Here is a 19849-nt window from a genome sequence, read left to right as displayed (position 1 = left end):
TGATTTTTTTGGGTTACCTTTGCTTCTATTTCCTTTTCCTTTCTGGCTTAATCAAATGGATAATCCCCACACAGCTAATGAGGCCATAGTGAGCACAATGACCTATGTATTCAATCAGATCTGGCAGCATGATAGCCTCAGTTAGGGCAAGTGAAAGCAAGAGCAAGTGAGGGCAGTTTCAATGACCAGGTTTTTTCCAGGAGTGCCAAAGCACTCTTGAAACTTGAAGACTTCTTTAGAACTGCTGAATATATTTATGAAAAAAATGGGTAGATTCAGCTGAGTCCAATAAATACTCTTTTGTGATACTACACTGCAACCGATATTACTTGACCGTGGCCTGTGCACAACCAAACAACATGTACTAAATGCTATTAGGTATCTTTACAAACTGATGCAATTCCTAATTGCTTGTGTGCTCCTGAGAATCTTCATGAGAACAGACATCTTCCATTTGGCTCCGGTCAGCCCTTTGGTTACTCCTGGCAGAAAGGTTTTCTTCCACACTCTCAGATGATTGGTAACTATCGGGGTTATCATTCTGGTAATCTTCATAGGACTGGCGGCTGTCATGCCTGCTGCTTTCCTCACTCTCGGATGACTGGCTGCTGTCATATGCGCGGACTCTTTTTCTCGATTTACCCTTTTTCTCATGCCGACTGCTTTTCCTTTGCAAGACCCCCAAATGCCCACGGTATCGCTTAGCTGTGCTGCTGCTGTGTCTTCCAATATGAACTCTAGTACTCTTTTCGCTTGGTTGTGTAAGCTTCCTGTCATTCTTCAAAGTGTAAGAAGAATGTTCCTGGCTCTTTGTAATATGTTGATAGTTGTGAGATCCGTGAGCCAGAGTGAGAGCGCTTTTGATCCCGACGGATTTACGTCCCGTGTTTTCTTCCCTTCTACCGGAAGAATCAATACCGAGATCTGCAGTTCCAAGAGCTTTACGATAACCAATATTTCCTTTTACAATTTCCTTGCTGCTTTCTTGAAATGTACCCCCTAGTCTATGACTGCCTTTTTCTTGCATCTCTGGGTCAACCTGCTTTCCTGTGTGAGCATTTCTGCTAATTTTTTCATGACTGTCTGCTTTTTTTCGATGAGTGTTGGTGAAATGAAAACCCTCTACCTCATTGTTAGACTTTCCCTGAATGATACCAACTTCACTGGTACCTTTTCTGCTTTGTTTTCTTGCATGAGAACCAGATACTCCTCCAAGGAGTGTATCTTCACCTCCACTTTTTGTATGTGATTTTGTGACTCCAGAACCGTTCAGCCTCCTACTGGATATAATTCTGCTTTGATTTATTTTACCTGCCTGAGTGGAAATAGGATTCTCCACTTGACTGATAGATCTCCCTGTGATGTCTTCACCATCACCTCTTCTAAGTGTTTTGGAAATACCAACTACATCGATATGGCTGCTGGACCTCCCATTAATGATGTCATCTTTCACCCCAAGTTTTTTATGCGCCTTCATGACAACAGTCACTTCTATCTGCTTGCCACTTGTGATGTTATCTCTCACTTCACCTTTTTGATGTGGTTCGGTTTCTCCATAAATGCCTTTCTGTCCATCCAGTTTCCAATTAAGCACAGCATATTCGTTACCTTTCTTATGCACTCTAGTGTAGTTAATCACTTTTTCATTCACGGTTTTAATTTCATCTGTGTCTGGAAAACTGGTTTGATGGCCACCGTTTCCCTTACGATCCAATTTCCCAAACAGATCTTCAGAGATTTTACCCTGTACATTGAAATGAGTTTGTAGTCTGGCAGAAGCATTTTCCTCTTTGGCTTTGTCTAGCAAATCACCGTAACCACTTTCTTCTTTACCTGGCTCTTTACTGGTGGCATTTTTTACTTTCATGGAAACATCCGAATAAACTTTACTCTTTGAATCTTTACTTTTCTTTGGGACATAACTGTGATGGTTGGTTTCATGGATTACACTGGCATCGTTCTCTTTCACCCCAATTTTGATGTATGTGTCTTTGGGTTGCTCGGTGTCATTAGATAACCCAGACTGGCCAGCTTCATTTCTCCTCCAAAGACTATTGGTCTCTGTGTCTTGGTGGTTTTCCCCTTGATTTTGATGTTTGTTGCCAGAAATGGTGCCATGGTGTCTTTCATCCAGACCTAGAAAACCCTTGTCTCCACTTCCATCTATGTCATCGGCGGTATTGCCGGTAGCAGTGTCATTTCTTTCTTTGTCAGTAATGAATTCTAAGTGATGCTGAAGGATATCCCTGTTACTAGGGTTACCGTGATGCTGATGGACATCCCTATTACTAGGGTTTTTATCGTATTCATTCAAATTCTGGGTGCTGTCCTCAGACTCTCTATCATTTCCCATTTCAACTAAGTTCTTACGCCCTTCCTCCTTCTCTTCTGCTGTGTGGTTGTCGATAGGCTTTCTTGGTCTCTTTTCCTTGTCAGGCCCATGCTGACCACTGGAAATGCTCTTGTTATCATCCTCTTCATTCTAAATTGCATTTCCAAAAGGAAAGTGGTTAGGTTACCTTTGGGGGGGGGTTACTTTGACAAATGAGTATTTGTATTAATGGTTACACTCTTTGAGTAGGGAAACAAATATCATCTTTGAACTGGGTAGACTCTAATACGTAATGATTAGCACGGAAATAAGTGGCCTAAGTATGCTTAATTATGTGATGGATTGTGGCCAGTGTGCTTTGACAGTCTGGCTGATTGGATGCTGGCATGTCTGATGGAACAGAAGGTCAATGGTTCTAGCCCTGGCCATTGAGGGAAGAGAGCCCGGAGCATTACCTTTCAGAGTGCCTCTGTGGCTCAATAGTGGAAAGGCAGTTGTGCATGTAGGCTCATTCCCTGATGCCCTTTAGTTAAAATACTTATGGCAGCAAATGCTGTGAAACACCTGCTTGACACTCTGAAGAGGGGCAGTCAGAGAAGACAGACATGAACACATGAAGCTGCCTTATACTGAATCAGACCCTGGGCCCACTGAAGTCAGTATTGTCTACTCAGACCAGCAGCAGCTCTCCAGGATCTCGGGCAGAGGGGGAGATGTATCTCTTTGCATAAACAGATTGTTATCAGATTAAGTGTGCCCCCTTTCCTTGAGCATTGAGAAGTTCCAAGGGGAGGGTTGCCAACCTCCAGATACTAGCTGGAGATCTGCTATTACAATACAATTACAATTATTATATTGTAATAATAAATAGGCAAGTAGGTGATGTGAAAGACCTCTGCCCCAAAACCCTCCCGCCAGTGGCGAAGAGGGACCTGGCAACCCTAAATATGATACATGAATTAAACAAGCCACACAATTTTACCTTAATCCATGTTTGATTGCTTGGCATCATTGAGGAGAATATGTAATGGAATATGTAATACCTATGCTTGGCATTACGGCCTTTCACTGTTATCTAGAGACAGAAAAGAATGGCATTAATTAACTCTTGGAGTTAACTTCAGTGATGCTGACTTTCTGTCCTTACTAAACAATGGACCAAGAGCAATGCAGCTGTAGAACCATCAGAGGGCATCCTTAGCCTTCCTTCCAGTGGTAGCCATTTTTCTAGGTAGCAATTTTGAATTCTTTCCCCTTCAGTTTGCATTGCTGGCAGCACTCTTTTTTTGGGGTGGTGGTGGTAATTACACAAAATCATATGTGCTATCAGAAGCTACATGACTACATGAAGCTACCTTATACTGAATCAGACCCTTGGTCCATCAAAGTCAGTATTGTCTACTCAGACCGGCAGCAGCTCTCCAGGGTCTCAGGCTGAGGTCTTTTCACATCACCTACTTGCCTAGTCCCTTTAACTGGCAATGCCAGGGATTGAACCTGGGACTTTCTGCATGCCAAGCAGAGGCTCTACCACTGAGCCACAGCCCCTTTCGCTTTTGCTGACCTCCTCCTGGTCTGTTTTCTTTAAGGAATAGTGGATCCCTTTGACTGCACCAAGGATCCACACAAGGATGAATCTTATACATACTCAAAAAAATTAATTTCCAAATCATAATATAAAACGCAGTCATAAGACAGCTCTGAACAAAGAGTGCTAAACATTCTTGTTAAACTTATCAAAAACTGGTGTAAATATTTTGCATATTTCTGCATCAAGAAGCACATGACCACACAAGAAGTTCCAATATCACTTCCTCAACAGGTGTACTAAGAATTATCATACCAAAAAGCTGGTTCCAAAGAATCAGATCTTACAGCAAAGGGGGGAAAACACAATATTATTAATTTACCTGATGTTCTCCCATGCACTTCTCCTTAGCTTTCTTATAATGAGGCTGAAGTTCCTGAAAAAGAAATTAAAGTCAGCAAAAATATCAAATAATCATTTTGGGTAACAGTCATGCATAAAAGGCCGAATGTTTGCTACTACAGAGTGAAAACTAAGAACGATCACCATTTCGTTCAGAAAATAAATTCCCAAAATGCACTCTGTGCAAGGGTTATGGTTTTTTTTTCTGAACGAAATGGTGATTGTTCTTAGTTTTTGCTCTGTAGAAGCAAACTTTCGGCCTTTTATGCATGGCTGTTTCCCTCGCGGTCACCCCCCTGACTACTTTGAGGCTTTGTTTTTATTATGCATGCATTTTCCGACTGTCAGAGGTCGCCTCACTCTCCCCGCGAGTTTCTGCATGTTTTGCACACATTTTCTGGATGTTGGCTAAACAGGGTCCGGAAAATGAGGGGGAAACACCCGGGGAGAGCGAGGTGACCTCTGATGTTTGGGAAATGCATGCATAATCAAAGCAAAGCCGCAAAGTAGATGAGGGGGGGTGACCCTGAGGGAAACGGCCATGCATTTCTGTTTGGTTCCTCCAACAATCTGAGTTGCTCTTCATTTACCAAGGTCAGGATCTATTTTCTTTCAGGATGATTTAAAATTTCTCATCTCTGCTGTTTTGACCCCCATGTTATATTTCAATTTTGCTTTTCTCTTGCAAGCAGGGTTGCCAGCCTCCAGGTACTAGCTGGAAATCTCCTGCCATTACAACTGATCTCCAGCCGATAGAGATCAGTTCCCCTGGAGAAAATGGCCTCTTTGGCAATTGGACTCTATGACATTGAAGCCCCTCCCCTCCCCAAACCCCACCCTGCTCAGGTTCCACCCCAAAAACATTTCGCCAGTGGTGAAGAGGGACCTGTGGCAACCCTACTTGCAAGCCCTTCATGCTATCGTATGTTTCCCTGCACTGAATTTTCAAGTAGAATGTATGGATTTTTCATTATGATCTGTGCCACAGTAAACCAGCATTTCAGCATTTTTCTGCACAGTTGGGACTCAAACAGCTCATTCCTGAGCCTTGCAACAGCTGGGGACGGCGTGGCCGAGGTGCTGCTGCGGCACCTCCAAAGAGGTTTCTCAGATGCTGCAATGCTAAAAAAATCCTTTTAAAAAACAAAAAAAATGTAAATGGGGGGAAAAGGCCCCATTGAAAACAGCGACGCTGCGCTAAGAAAAACCTGGTGCAGCAACGCTGTTGCTGGAGGCGGCATTCCCAGGCTGGAGGGGCTTTGGGAGCTGACTACAATAAGTTCCTCCTCTGGGAACACCCTGGGAACACCACCCCCCATGCTGGGGCCGAATTTCTCTTCCGGGATTTAGGTCCTGGAGAGGCTGTGGCATCGGAGGAGCACCGTGCAGCTCCGTGGCACCCAGGTGCAGATGGAACTGCCCCCGCTGCCAGCGTAAGTGCCTCTTATTCTGTGATAAGAGGGCACTTATGCTGGTGGCAGGGTCATGCCGCCTCCACTACACTTTCAGCCCAGTCCTCTGGAATGGGCTGAAAGTTGCTTAGAGCATTATTATCCTGTCCTCCATCTTCTCACAGCAACAACCCTGTGAGGTAAGTCAGGCTTAGAGTATGTGAGGGACCCAAGGTCACACAGTGGGGGTTACCGCATTATGTATTCCCAGCGATGTATTAAGAGTATTAAGCCTTCGACAATATTTTGATGTATTAAGAGTTTGAAAATGTTATAAAAAAACATCGCTTTAAAACGGTTTTTGGATGCCACGGCTAAAAAATGGTTGGAAGACGTCTTCACAGCTAAAGGGGCCAACAAAGTGCGAACAGTATTTTTTATAACATTTTCAAACTCTTAATACATCGGTGGGAATACATAATGCGGTAACCCCCAGTGAGTTTTCATGATATAAGTGGGCTTCGAAACTGGTTTGCCCAGAATCCTAGTCCAACGCTCAACCCAGTATGCCATGTTAGCTCTCTTACGGCATAGCCTCTGAGATTCAAACGATATATTGGCTTGGCTCTACAATCTGCCCTTGCAGTATTAGAAGAACACTGCTGCTCATGCAGACTGTGTGTGTGATTTCTGCTGATTCTTCTGCCCTTTTGGGACCCTCTGTGCCATATCCCATTCTTGTGTGGGCGGCAGAAAGCTGCCGCAGACCAAGGGAGGTAGGAAAACTGTTGGGGATTAGATAGCGAGCTTCGTTACATGTCAGACAGACAAGGGTTAATTATTTGTATTGATGCTGACCAGTTATTGGTCAGTGGGGAAAAGTTGTAAACATGTTGTTTGTCACGTACCCAAAAATCTGCATGTTACAGCTCTTTCTTTGTCTAAGAAGAAAGAGCAAACTCAGTTACTTTTTGGACCTCAAACAGTGAGGATGGAGCAACTCTATATTTTAGAGATGCCATGTGTTCAAGTTTAGATCCTGCCAGAAACTTTTTCTAGCACGTATAGGAAACTAGAGATGTAGTAAGGATTTCTTGTTTTAACCTCCAGTTTATCCTACCCTATTTTAGAGTAAAGTTTGTTTTTGCTAAGACAAAGGACTTTGTCTATTCATTGTGTGTGTGTGCCTTAATTGACTTTCACCAGCCACAATAATACGATCCATAACCTCTGATATAGAATTTTTCCCATCAAAAACCACCCCTGCAAATCAAGCTCCACTAGGCTTACCACATGTCCAGTTCCAGCCCACCAATGAACTAGGCTGCATGAGGAAGTAAGGCTGCTTCATGTTGCTGGCGATCCTATTTGTGCGTGGCTGCATGCGGCATGATGACGTCACTTCTGGGTTTACCCCGGTAATACCAGCACCTTGATGGGGAATTTGGGGGTGTGTGCTAGAGCATCACACATGATGCAGGCACTTCCAGGGTAAACCCGGAAGTGACATCATCGCACTGCGCATGGCCACGCACATGGGGTTGCTGCCCTCAGCCTCGCCCCAAAATGCTCCCGCTGGTGGCAAAGGGGGACCTGGCAATCCTAAGCCCCACTCCAGTTTGTTAGACCCGAGCCATAATCGCAGTCATTGAAGCCACTTTTGTTTCACTGACAAGTTGTTGCCACATGCACTGCCTGACCTCCCGCCCTGGTCTTGGCAACTACATCACTGTACTGTCTAAGCATTACTGTACTCACTGTACTGTCTAAGCATTAATAGCCTGCTGCTCTGGGCTAGCACTCCACTGCATTACCAGGCTGTCCAGGACAAGAGACTGGGTCACCCCTGCAGAACCAGCCAAAGGGAAACCATGATCCTGATTGTCTCCTGATCCAAAGAGAAGCCATAACGCCAAAGCGAGGGCATCACGTCGCTCTCTCCTGCAGTTCCCCCCCCCCAGTATCCTGTGAGAAAAACATTCGCCGCAATCTACATTAACAACTAGGAAGAACTCCTCTGCCGCATCCCTGGAGTGTAAAGATTCATACCTTCCTGAGGTATTGTCGAACATGAGAAGATCGAGTCAAGCCATCCAGGAGATATGCAAATCATTGGTGCCAGCTTAGTTTACAAATTGTCACTCTGCCCGATCCCTGCAGCCGAAGTCTTTGATCCCTATTGTTTTAGATAGGAGCCATATGGGGAATCTCACCCCCCACCCCAGAGAAGGGTATATTTTCCCCTCCCCGACAAAACAAGAAGGTTCTGTCCTACCTATCTCTCCTTTTTACCATGTGTGTTGAGTTTTGCGGAGCTCCACACCCCCTCCTTTCCAGTGACTTGGCTGGCTCAAGGCTCCGATACATCCCTCTCCCATCCCCCGCTATATTTCATTTTGTACCTATATGCCACGGATTTTGGACATCTCCACTTCTAGATCGGTAACGTATTACCCAATCAACAACATCCTCTCCCTTGAGAAACGTCCCTAATCCTACCTCCTTTTTATTCTTAGTTTCTTGTATGTATGTATTTGCAACACTGAATGAATGAATATATAAACACTTTTAATCTGGAATTCCTTGGTCTGTTGTTATTCTGAGATTCTCTGGAAAAAAACCTGGTATACATAGGGTGATTCCGCTATATAAATAAATTAGTGCCGCTGCTCATGCTAATTTCCCCAATCAGAGAGCAATTTCGGTAACAAAGTATAGAACTTTCATAGATAGTGGAAAGAAAGTTGTAATACTTACTGACTGAGCCCAGACTAGGCCAAAGAGAGACAAGTACAAAAGAAAAGCTTTCATTTTCTGTAATTCATAAAGGCAGAACAATATAATCAGTTGGACTTCCTAAACTACATCATTAATATACATGGTCAGGGTCCCAAACACATTTTTTCATATTACTCATATGCTGGTGTGTGTGTGGGGGTATAGGATTTAGCATACACCATAATTTTTGAGTTTTGCATATTGATGACTAGTCCTTCTTTTACCCAGTATCCCACAAATGCTTTTAATAATTAACATAAACCGAGAAAAGTGTGTGATAATATAAGTGTATCATCCTCCTACAGTAAAAGTGGCATTATCTTTCCCTCCAGCGCTGGCGTTTGGCTTATGTGACTGGACAGATGACAGGCCAAATCATTTAGGTAGATATTAAATAAGAGTGGGGCCAATAAACAACCCTGTCTCAGCCCTTATGCAAGAGGATAATTAATATCATAAGCAGATCATTTATGCTGGCGAAAACCAAAAACTTTTGTGTAAACATGCATAAAGCTCAGTTCTGAGAGCCAGCATGGTATAGTGGTTAAGAGTGGTAGACTCTCATCTAAAGAACCGGGTTTGATTCTCCGCTCCTCCACATGGGCAGCGGACTCTAATCTGGTGAACCAGCTTAATTTCCCCACTCTTACACACTAAGCCTGCTGGGTGACCCTGGGCTAGTCACAGTTCTCTCTGAACTCTCTCAGTCCCACCTACCTCACAAGGTGTCTGTTGTAGAGAGGAGAAGGGAAGGTAATTATAAGCTACTTTGATACTTCTTAAAGGTATAAAAACCAACTTCTTCTATATATGATCATTCAACATATGTTCAATAGGGATGCTGAAACATCAGTTCCTGTCCTTTTTGTTTGTCATAAATAGGGACCTGTTCTTTTCCCAACATCTGTTCACGCTATTCCTTCCTAACTAGGATTGAATAGAACCATACTTGTCTGCAAAATTAAACAAAATAACTATGGCTAAGACTAACAACATTTATTCTGGTGCAAGCTTTCAGAAGTGAGGGCTCTCTTCACCAAATGCAGAGAGGAAGATATATCCATATCAATGGAAGATATATTTATACTTAAAGTTACAAATCACAGAAAGATGGGAGTGGGGAGACATTACAGAGAGAAGCCAGTTAGAAGCAAATTACCAATGAAACAGAATCCAGTCCATTTAGACATCTCTGATGCATGTAAATCTAACTATAAATATATCTCGTAGGGATGCATACATCTTGTGAGCTGAATTCTGGCTCTCACAAAATCAGAGTCGGAAGGGACCTCTGGGGTCATCTAGGTCTAACCCCCTGCACAATGCAGGAAATTCACAATTATCTCCCCCACCCCCAGTAACCCCTACTCCCCCCAACACCCCAAGCGACCCCTACTCCATATTTTCAAGACCTTATTCCAGAATACATTGTGTTAGTCTTTAAGGTGCCAAGGTAATTCTGTTTAATTTTGCAGCAACAGACCAACATGGACCAGCTACTCCTCTGGATGCCAGAAAAACTACGGCATGTGCTGGTATGGATGCAGTGAGCTTTAGCTTTCTGTAGGGCTTCAATGCGTGATGAATGAATCAGTTCATTAAAATACTGATCACTACTTTGAGCTTACATTCTCATCGCCAAGGACTGCAAGCGCATACATTTCTGATAACCACCTCTGGGGAGAAGCCATCTACCCATGACTCATTCGCATGCAGAGCAAACACAGAAAGCTTACATTATTGGGTACTCATCAAGCCAAAAACCCATAAGGCACTTGCAAGGTTTTTGTTTCATTGTTAGGGAATAGGATTGTGCCTACTCAGTTGAGGAGAAGCCTCTGCTTGCTAAATCCAGTCACTGGCAAACTTATAACTAGTAAATTCCTCTTTCAGTATAGCTGTTCATCAGAGACAGATATCCCTCCTGCCTCCCAGAGCAACGACAGCATTGCTATGAAACAGAATAACTCAGTGCTGTCCCCCACCCTATAGAATCATAGAGTTGGAAGGGACCACCAGGGTCATCTAGTCCAACCCCCTGCACAATGCAGGAAATTCACAACTACCTCCCCCCATGCCCCCAGTGACCCCTACTCCATGCCCAGAAGATAGCCAAGGTGCCCTCCCTCTCATCAACTGCTTAAGGTCATAGAATCAGCATTGCTGACAGATGGCCATCTAACCTCTTCTTAAAAACCTCCAGGGAAGGAGAGCTTACTACCTCCCAAGGAAGCCTGTTCCACTGAGGAACGGCTCTAACTGTTAGAAAATTCTTCCTAATGTCTAGACAGAAACTCTTTTGATTTAATTTCAACCCGTTGGTTCTGGTCCAACCTTCTGGGGCAACAGAAAACAACTCGGCACCCTCCTCTAAATGACACCCTTCAAGCACTTGAAGATGGTTATCATATCACAATCAAAATGAATCAGCACCTGTCATTAATAGAACATACTATCCCTATAACCCTTGAATCTGGCTGCATTCTGTGTGAGTGACTATATACAAAAATTGCCAGCTTAATTCTTTTGCCCTCTCATCATGCTCTATAAAACTGTGCAACTCTTGGGTTTATAAAATGAAGGCAATCCAATCTGCAAAACACACTCAGCCATATTTGTTATGCAAAGCCACTGCCTTCTAAAACTGATATCCTATCAGATTTCCCTGCCATGCATTATTCAGAAGGGCAAGCATGATTTTAGGTGAAGGGTGAATCCTTGAATTGTCAAGGTCTTAACAACCTCTATAGGCAATTGCTCCCAAAAAGAATGGGTTCAGGATTTGGTCTTAGGTTCAATTTCCATTGCTCATCAGCATTAAAGCTACCAATAGATCTGTCTAGTTAGAGGATGGAAGACAGCAGTATTACATTTAGCTGAATCAACGCAAAGAGTATATTGTTAACAGGATAGACAAGAATAAGACCATTACCTTGTGTTTTCTGAAGACAAGATATCTCCCAGGGATGAATACAGTATTTTTCTACACCTTGCCCAAATTTTAAAGTTTATTACAATAGCAATGGCCAATCAGCTCTTGCTGCTTTTAGCACTTGCCCACAGATAACTGGAGGAGGGTCAGTTTTAATCTAAAAAAGGTTTTGTGGTAGAAGTCAGGCATCTAATGTTCCCTCCAGTTGAATAAACAAGACACAGGTTATAAATACCTATTGTGCAGTTTGAGCTACTCGATAATGAGAACTGAATGTCATGATGGGGGCTTCCACTTCATCAGCTACGAATATGGGTGGAGCAATATATAAAAAGACCCCAGTCCTGCTGCTGAAAAATGCATCCCAGCACAGGTCCATCCCCCACCCCCAAAAAAACTGCTGTGCAGCTCTTAGGAACAAATTAGTTCATTTTGCTTGACAGTTATTGGCAACAGGCTACTTCACCAGATGCATCAAATGCCTACACATGGGGTTGGTAAAATACACATGCTGTAGGTAGACCACACAATAACTAGGGTTGCCAGCTCCAGGCTGGGGAATACCTGGAGATTTTGGGGGCGGAGCCTGAGGAGGGTGGGTTTGGGGAGGTTAGGGAGGGACTTCAATGCCATAGAGCCCAATTACCATAGCGGTAGGGTTGCCCACCTCCAGGTAGTAGCTAGAGATCTCCTGCCGATAGAGATCAGTGCACCTGGAGAAAATGGTCGCATTGGCAATTGGATTCTATGGCATTGAAGTCCCTCCCCTCCCCAAACCCAGGCCTCCTCAGGCTCCATCCCAAAAACCTCCTGCCGGTGGAGAAAAGGCACCTGGCAACCCTACAAAGTGGCCATTTTCTCCTGGTGAACTGATCTCTATCGGCTGGAGATTAGTTGTAATACCAGGAGATTGCCAGGTAGTACCTGGAATTTGGCAACCCTAACAATAACACTACATGTGAAAAGAAGGAATATAAATCACAGCATGACTGCCAGAATACCATGGTGATAGCACTTGATCCTGTAACCATAAATTACATTAAATACAGGGCATAGGCAACTGGGAGAGAAACACCAATTACAGCTATAGAATTGCACATAATCCTTCTAAAGCTGGGTTGTTTATTAATTGTTTCCTGGTGTGCTTTTATTAAACTAATAATGACTGTAATGCACAATTGTTTCTTTGGCAACAGCTTAGAAGGGAAATATGGTGGTCATCGTACAGGTATTACTAACATATATGATTTCCTCAACTTGTGTTACCAGATAGCCTATTTCTTTCTGATGCCATCCATTAGCTAGAATATAAGAAGGGTCAGGGGCCCTGACCTGGATGCCCCAGGCTAGCATGATCTTGTCAGATCTCAGAAACTAAGCAGGGTTGGCCATGGTTAGTACTTGGATGGGAGACTACCAAGGTAGTCTAGGGTCATTTTGCAGAGGAAGGCAGTGGCAAACCACCTCTGTTCCTCTCTTGCCTTGAAAACCCTACAGGGCTGCCATAAATTGGCTGCAACTTGATGGCACTTTACACACACACACAGTGGGTCAGGACAAAAGCCCATCTAGTTCAGCAGCCTGTTTTCCACAGTGGCCAAACAGAAAGACACCCCCTAAACAGGGAATAGAAGCAATAGCCCTTCTCAGAAACTGCTTCTAGCAACTGGACAGGGACAGGATTTCAGGAGGCATTTTGGCAAATTCTGCGCCAAAGTACTCAAAATTTTGGACCCAGAAAAGTCAAATTATGCAGCCTGACTATATTGTGGAAGTTAAATGAATGTGTGTAGATGTGGTTATTTTGTTTAGGAATGAGGGATAAACGGACTGATGGAAGACCTGCTGAGCACCTAGGATTGCCATTTGCTCACCTGTGATGGGTATCTCCCTGTTCTTGGCCCCAATCTCCTGCCCTCAAGAAATTGAGGACGCAGAGAAAAAATAGCCAGGAAATGGCAGCCACAGTGATACTCTAGGAATTTCCATCTTGAGGATACCAAGGACTCAGTGGCATCGGCTGTCAAACATCTTATGATGGGCACCTGAAAAAACTCCTGGTGTTCCATCATATTGGCTTTAGTTTGCGCAGTTTAATCCAATGGGCAAAATTACCCTTTTTCACCCTTCACAGCTTTTTTGTTTCTTATTCTGTCTGTTTCTTGCCTGCTAAACAGCTGTTTCTAAACCATTTAACCAAAAAAAAAAAAAAAGGTTCTTCCTGGGAATTATAATCTCATCCAACTAGGGATCACATACTGAATGTGGGGTCATCACAATTCTACACAGCCTATCAGATATCACTGAAGGTAAAAGAAGTCTTTCTAGTGAGACCAGGGTCCTGCGGGACCTTGTGAAGTTCCGCAGAGCCTGTAAAACAGAACTGTTCCACCAGCCCTACGGCTGAGGCCAGCTACAATTTTACTACAAATACTGGCCTCCCTATTTTACCTAGGGTTGCCAGGACCCTCTTTGCCACCGGCAGAAGGTTTTGGGGGCAGAGCCTGAAAAGGGCGGGGTTTGGGGAAGGGACGGACTTCAATGCCATAGAGTCCAGTTGCCAAAGCAGCCATTGTCTCCAGGTGAACTGATCTCTATCGGCTGGAGATCAATTGTAATAGCAGGCGATCTCCACCCACTACCTGGAGGTTGGCATCCCTAATTTTACCCGCCACTGCCAAATAACTGCCTGCAGGCCATACTATGGCTCTATATCGCAACCGTATGTGCCATTTCAAAATTGTGATTTTAAATTAGTAGGGCTGTTTTATGTGATTTTATGGTTCTATGGTGTTTTTACAGTTGTGTGAACCACCCTGAGCCCGGCTTGCAGGGGTAGAGCAGGATATAAGTGTGACAAATAAACAAACACATAAATAAAATCAGCTCTGAGTGAAGAAAATGTATTCTACATCACAGTGCACTCATTTTGGACATGTGTTGGGGCAAAAGGTAAGCTAAGAGTTTTACAGCAAGTAAAATTAAAACTTTGAATGGGCAAATTTTTTTTCTTCCATTTCCAATGTGACCCTTGACAACTGTCCAAAAGAAGTGTGTGCTTTTCACCACCCCCACTTGCAAAAAGTGACCCTACCCCAACTTGCCTCTGCTACATACTCAACCTTTGGATTTCTTCAGTTGGATCCGAATCAACATATCTGTTCTTTGTGATAAGCACCACTGGCTGAATCCAGCCAGTTTTCTCAGCCAGTTCCCCTCCTGATTATTTCCCCTTCCCACATGGCTTTTGTCCACGCTTGTCCCATCAACCCCAATGTAGCCCTGTAATGGTCCAAGGAGACCGTTTCCTCCCTTTTTACCAGTGGAAAAGCTGTTTGGATCCAACACACTCTACTATTGTTGCTGCCATGAAACTGTCACACAAATAAGGACTTGGGACAAACAACAGAAGAGGAAGTGGCAGTAACTGCTCGTGTTGTTTTCCTACAAATTATCTAGTAAGGTGTGGGCAGAAACGAAACAGGAAAGGCTGTATGTGATGTACCAGAGAATACCTTTCCAAACAATGTTTTTTAAACCCTTCCCATAAGCCGGTATCTAAAACCGCCTCCTATTTACTGTAAGTGAAACACTATAATCTAGACTGCGTGGGTTAATTTCAGGGGGGGTTATATATATTCAGCCCCTGCTGGCAGAGGTTTCGATTTGATGTTTGGCAGGAAATATGCTTGCCCCTCATCACGTAATCTGTGCAAGTGTCAGTTGCCCACTATAAGCGCTTTTGATCAGTTGGCATCCAATGCATGCATATAGCTTCCTTAATACTGCCCACTTATGATCTTGGTTGGAAGTAGGGCTGTGCAAAAAAAAAAAATTTAAAAAAAATTCAGTTAATTCCGGGTTTATTGAACCCAATTTCCCCCCCAGGAAATCCAAAATAAGCCAAATACTCATACCAATAAATGTGTATTCCAGCTTTATTTCCGGGTCGTTCCCACCCACCCCCAAATTGGGTCCACTCCATTATAGTATATATGGAATTTTTTTGAGGAGCTCGGGAAGGTATTTTTCAAGGTAGAGTCACCAAATTTTCAGAGTAGCTGCAAGGGACTCTCCTTGCATGAACCCCAAAGTTTGGTAAAGTTTGGGACAGGGGGTCCAATTTTATTTTATTTCTATTTCAATCAAAAAGCATGGTAAACTTTTCTTCGATTGGGTAGCAATCCCCTTTACCACTTTTCTATGTAGGAGGGGAGCGACCCCTTTGGGACCCCATAAAATTAGACCCCCTGTTCCAAACTTTACCAAACTTTAGGGTTCATGCAAGGAAATTCCCTTGCAGCAATGGTGCAGTTTTGGTGACTCTACCTCGAAAAATGCCCTCCCCACAGCTCATTAAAAAATTCCCTTAGGGAAAAGCCTGCAGGAAGCTGAAGCCGAAAAAAGCCGAATACCTAGTTGGCTTTTTTGGCAATTGGCTATCCAGCTTAGACTTGATTCCAAGTTTTAATGTTCAGCTTAAATTAAACCCCCCAAAAGCCGAAAAGGCATTTCCCAGGTTTATTTTCGGTTCAGGTTTTCCAATATGCACAGCCCTAGTTGGAAGGAAGTAATATTGTGATAAAAAGCTCTTAGATTTGGAGTCAACCCAAATTTTACAATGCATCTGAATCAGGACATTCCCTTCTGACCTCCACATCCCTCCATCAGTTTGACCACCGATGCCTTCCTGTGGGGTTGGGGCACTCACTGCCAGAACCAACCCTTGAGGCTCCCATGGTCCCACAAGGGACAGAATGCCTGTATCAACCTCCTCAAGTTCTTTGTAGTCTTCAAGGCCCTCCTTGCATTTCTTCTTCTTTTGAAAGTTCACATCATCCATGGAGTCACAGATAACACAACCGTTATGTATTGTATCATCCAACAGGCAGGCACTGTTTCTGCCAGTAACACCCAGGCATGTTGCCTGTGGGAATGGTGCATCCAATATGGCATCTTTCCTGTTATATACATGTTCCAGGATGTTTACTGTTTAGAGCATTTGTGTGTGTGTGTGCGTGTGCTGTCAAGTCACAGCTGACTTATGGTGACCCTGTAGGGTTGTCAAGGCAAAAATGTTCAGAGGTGGTTTGCCATTGCCTGCCTCTATGGGTTGAGAGAGTTCTGAGAGAACTGTGACTGATGCAAAGTCACCCAGCAGGTTTCATGTAGAGGAGTGGGGAATCAAACCTGGTTCTCAAGAGTCCACTGCTCTGGTTTTCTATTGCCTTCTTCTGCAAAGTGTTCCTTGATGGTCTCTCTTCCAAGTACCGACCCAGCTTAGCTTCCGAGATCTGACAAGATCTGGCTATACCATGCCGCCTTCCCTCACATATCTCATACTTAATTGTAATATATATTCCCATTCCCATTAGTTGCCACCTAGTGGCTTAGTGGCATATTGTAATATATTTTGTTGAGCAGTAAGACTTGGCATGCTCCTGTAGAAAAGTGGGGCTAGTTCAGGTCTGATTCTAAGATGGTTGCCTGACTGAGGCTCTGCGTGTTGTAGTTCAAATAAAGCAGATCTATACCCTTGACCTGAGAGCCAGCATGATGTAGTGGTTAAGAGTGGCGGACTCTAATCTGGAGAACGAGGTTTGATTCCCCACTCTTCCACAGTAAGCCTGCTGGGTGATCTTGGGCTAGTCATAGTTCTTTCAGAACTCTCTCATCCTACACAGAGGCAGGCAATGGCAAACCACCTCCAAACGTCTCTTGCCTTGTGAATTCTACAGGGTCGCTGTAAGTCGGCTGTGACTTGATGGCAACTTCTACCACTGACCTGATGGTGCGGTCTCCAAACTTTACTCAGGCTTAGTAGAAGGAGTGCGCTTTAGGTCCTGGGGTCACTCATATCACATATAATTATTTCTCAGAAGCATTTGTATCTATTATGATGCATAGAAATAATAAATCTTCATTTTAAAAAAACTGGAGGTTGGGTATTTAATTTGGCATATATCCACTATTGGAACTTTGAACTGTGCTGCAAATCTCGCTCCCCCCTCCCATTCACAACATTTCTTCCCTGCTGAAACCTGAAATGGCACCCTGTGTTAGGAGATGACCTTAACATTAAAATTAAAACTCTGTCAAGCAACATCTATTAAATCATAAAGACACTAATTAGGTTTACTTCTGAACATACAACTGTGTTCAGTTTTGGGCACTGCAATTTAAGGAAGATGTAGACAAGCTGGAACATGTCTAGAGGAGGGCAACAAAGATGGTGAGGGGTCTGGAGACCAAGTCCTATGAGGAAAGGAGCTGGGTATGTTTAGCCTGAAGAGGAGAAGACTGAGAGGGGATATGATAACCATCTTCAAGTACTTGAAGGGCTGCCATAAAGAGGATGGTGCTGAGTTGTTTTCTGTTGCCCCAGAAGGTCGAACCAGAATCAATGGGTTGAAATTAAATCAAAAGAGTTTCTGTCTAGACATCAGGAAGAATTTTCTAACAGAGCGATTCCTCAGTAGGACAGGCTTCCTTGGGAGGTGGTAAGCTCTCCTTCCCTGGAGGTTTTAAGGAAGAGGTTAGATGACCACCTGTCAGCAATGCTGATTCTATGACCTTAAGCAGATGATGAGAGGGAGGGCATCTTGGCCACCTTCTGGGAATGGAGTAGGGGTCACTGGGGGGTGTGGGGGGGAGGTAGTTATGAATTTCCTGCATTGTGCAGTGGGTTGGAGTAGATGACCCTGGTGGTCCCAACTCTTTGATTCTATGATTCTGGGTATACATTTATTAAGATTGCACTGCTCATGGGCTATCTATACAACATGATGGGTTAATCCCATGGATCTGTGCCACTATTGACTTTGCTGTCCTCTAGTGCAAGAAGCTTTCTGCTGACGCAAGAAGAGACTGATGCAAACAGAAGAGACACTTGCATCAAGGGAAGGCTGCTTGCATTGGGGACTAGTAGGGTTGCCAGTGCCGGATTGGATCAATGGGCTCGAACCCCCATTAGGGTTGCCAGCCTCCAGGTACTAGCTGGAGATCTTCTGCTACTACAACTGATCTCCAGCTTATAGGGATAAGATCACCTGGATAAAATGGCCGCTTTGGCAATTGGACTCTATGGCATTGAAGTCCCTCCCCAAACCTCCCCCTCCTCAGGCTCCACCCCAAAAACCTCCCACTGGTGGTGAAGAGGGACCTGGCAACCCATGTTTATAATGACCTATTGCCGGTGTAAATTAATTGTGTAGTTTTGGAAACATTTATTGAATACAGGTTGAATATCCCTTATCCAGACATCCGATATTAGGACTGATCTGAAAACTGGATCTTTTGAACAGGTGTACAGGCATTACTCACAGGCCCTCGGCAGTGCCACTGATGGTTCAATGTACACAAAATTATTAAAAGTATCGCTTTAAATGACATTCAGGCTATGTGTATAAAGCATATATAAAACATAATGTCTTTTGTGTTTAGACTTGGGCCCCATCCCCAAGATATCTCATTATGTATATGCAAAAATTCCAAAATATTCCAAAATACGGAAAAATCTGAAATACGGACCACTTCTGGCCCCAAGCAGTTCGGTTAAGGGATACTCAGCCTGTACTGATGGATAACGCTTGATGCTCATGAATATGCTTGCACATGGACTAAAACAGGATAACATTTCAAGCTTGGAGATTTGTGTGTGTTAAGTGCCGTCGAGTCGCTTCCGACTCATGGCGACCCTATGAATGAAAGTCCTCCAAAATGTCCTATCCTTGACAGCCTTGCTCAGATATTGCAAATTGAAGGCTGTGGCTTCCTTTATTGAGTCAGTCCATCTCTTGTTGGGTCTTCCTCTTTTCCTGCTGCCCTCCACTTTTCCTAGCATGACTGTCTTTTCCAGTAACTCTTGTCGTCTCATGATGTGACCAAAATACAATAGCCTCAGTTTAGTCATTTTAGCTTCTAGGGTCAGTTCAGGCTTGATTTGATCTAGAACCCACTGAATTGTTTTTTTGGCAGTCCACGGTATCTGTAACACTCTCCTCCAACACCACATTTCAAAGGAATCTATTTTCTTCCTATCAGCTTTCTTCATTGTCCAGCTTTCACACCCATACATAGTAATAGGAAATATGATGGCACGAACTGGAGATTTGGTTAATGTGAATTGGTCTGTTGTATGGGTTCGGCCAAAAAGAGGCATGCATGCATGAGGAAGCTGGTGCCTATGACAAGTGAATAGTAATGCTTCTTAACAATTGTAAATATCTCCTCAATGGGCCCTGTTTGTTAGGAAATGGGTCTGTTAGGGCAGAGGTCCTCAATACGGTGCCCATGGGTGCCATGGCACCTGCGGACATTTTTCCTGGTGCCCACCAAGTTTTTTTTTTAAGTGGGCAGGGCCAGGTGGAGCTTTTGCCCAGCAAGGCTTTTGACTGACTGCCAGAGTGGTGTAGTGGATAGAGCGGCAGACTAGGACCCTGGGCGACCTGGGTTCGAATCCCCACTTCTGCCATGGAAGCTCGCTG

Source organism: Euleptes europaea, chromosome 9, assembly GCF_029931775.1.
Source record: "Euleptes europaea isolate rEulEur1 chromosome 9, rEulEur1.hap1, whole genome shotgun sequence".
NCBI lineage: Eukaryota > Metazoa > Chordata > Lepidosauria > Squamata > Sphaerodactylidae > Euleptes > Euleptes europaea.
The sequence above is the reverse complement of the archived record's forward strand: the minus strand, read 5'-3'. Positions refer to the sequence as shown.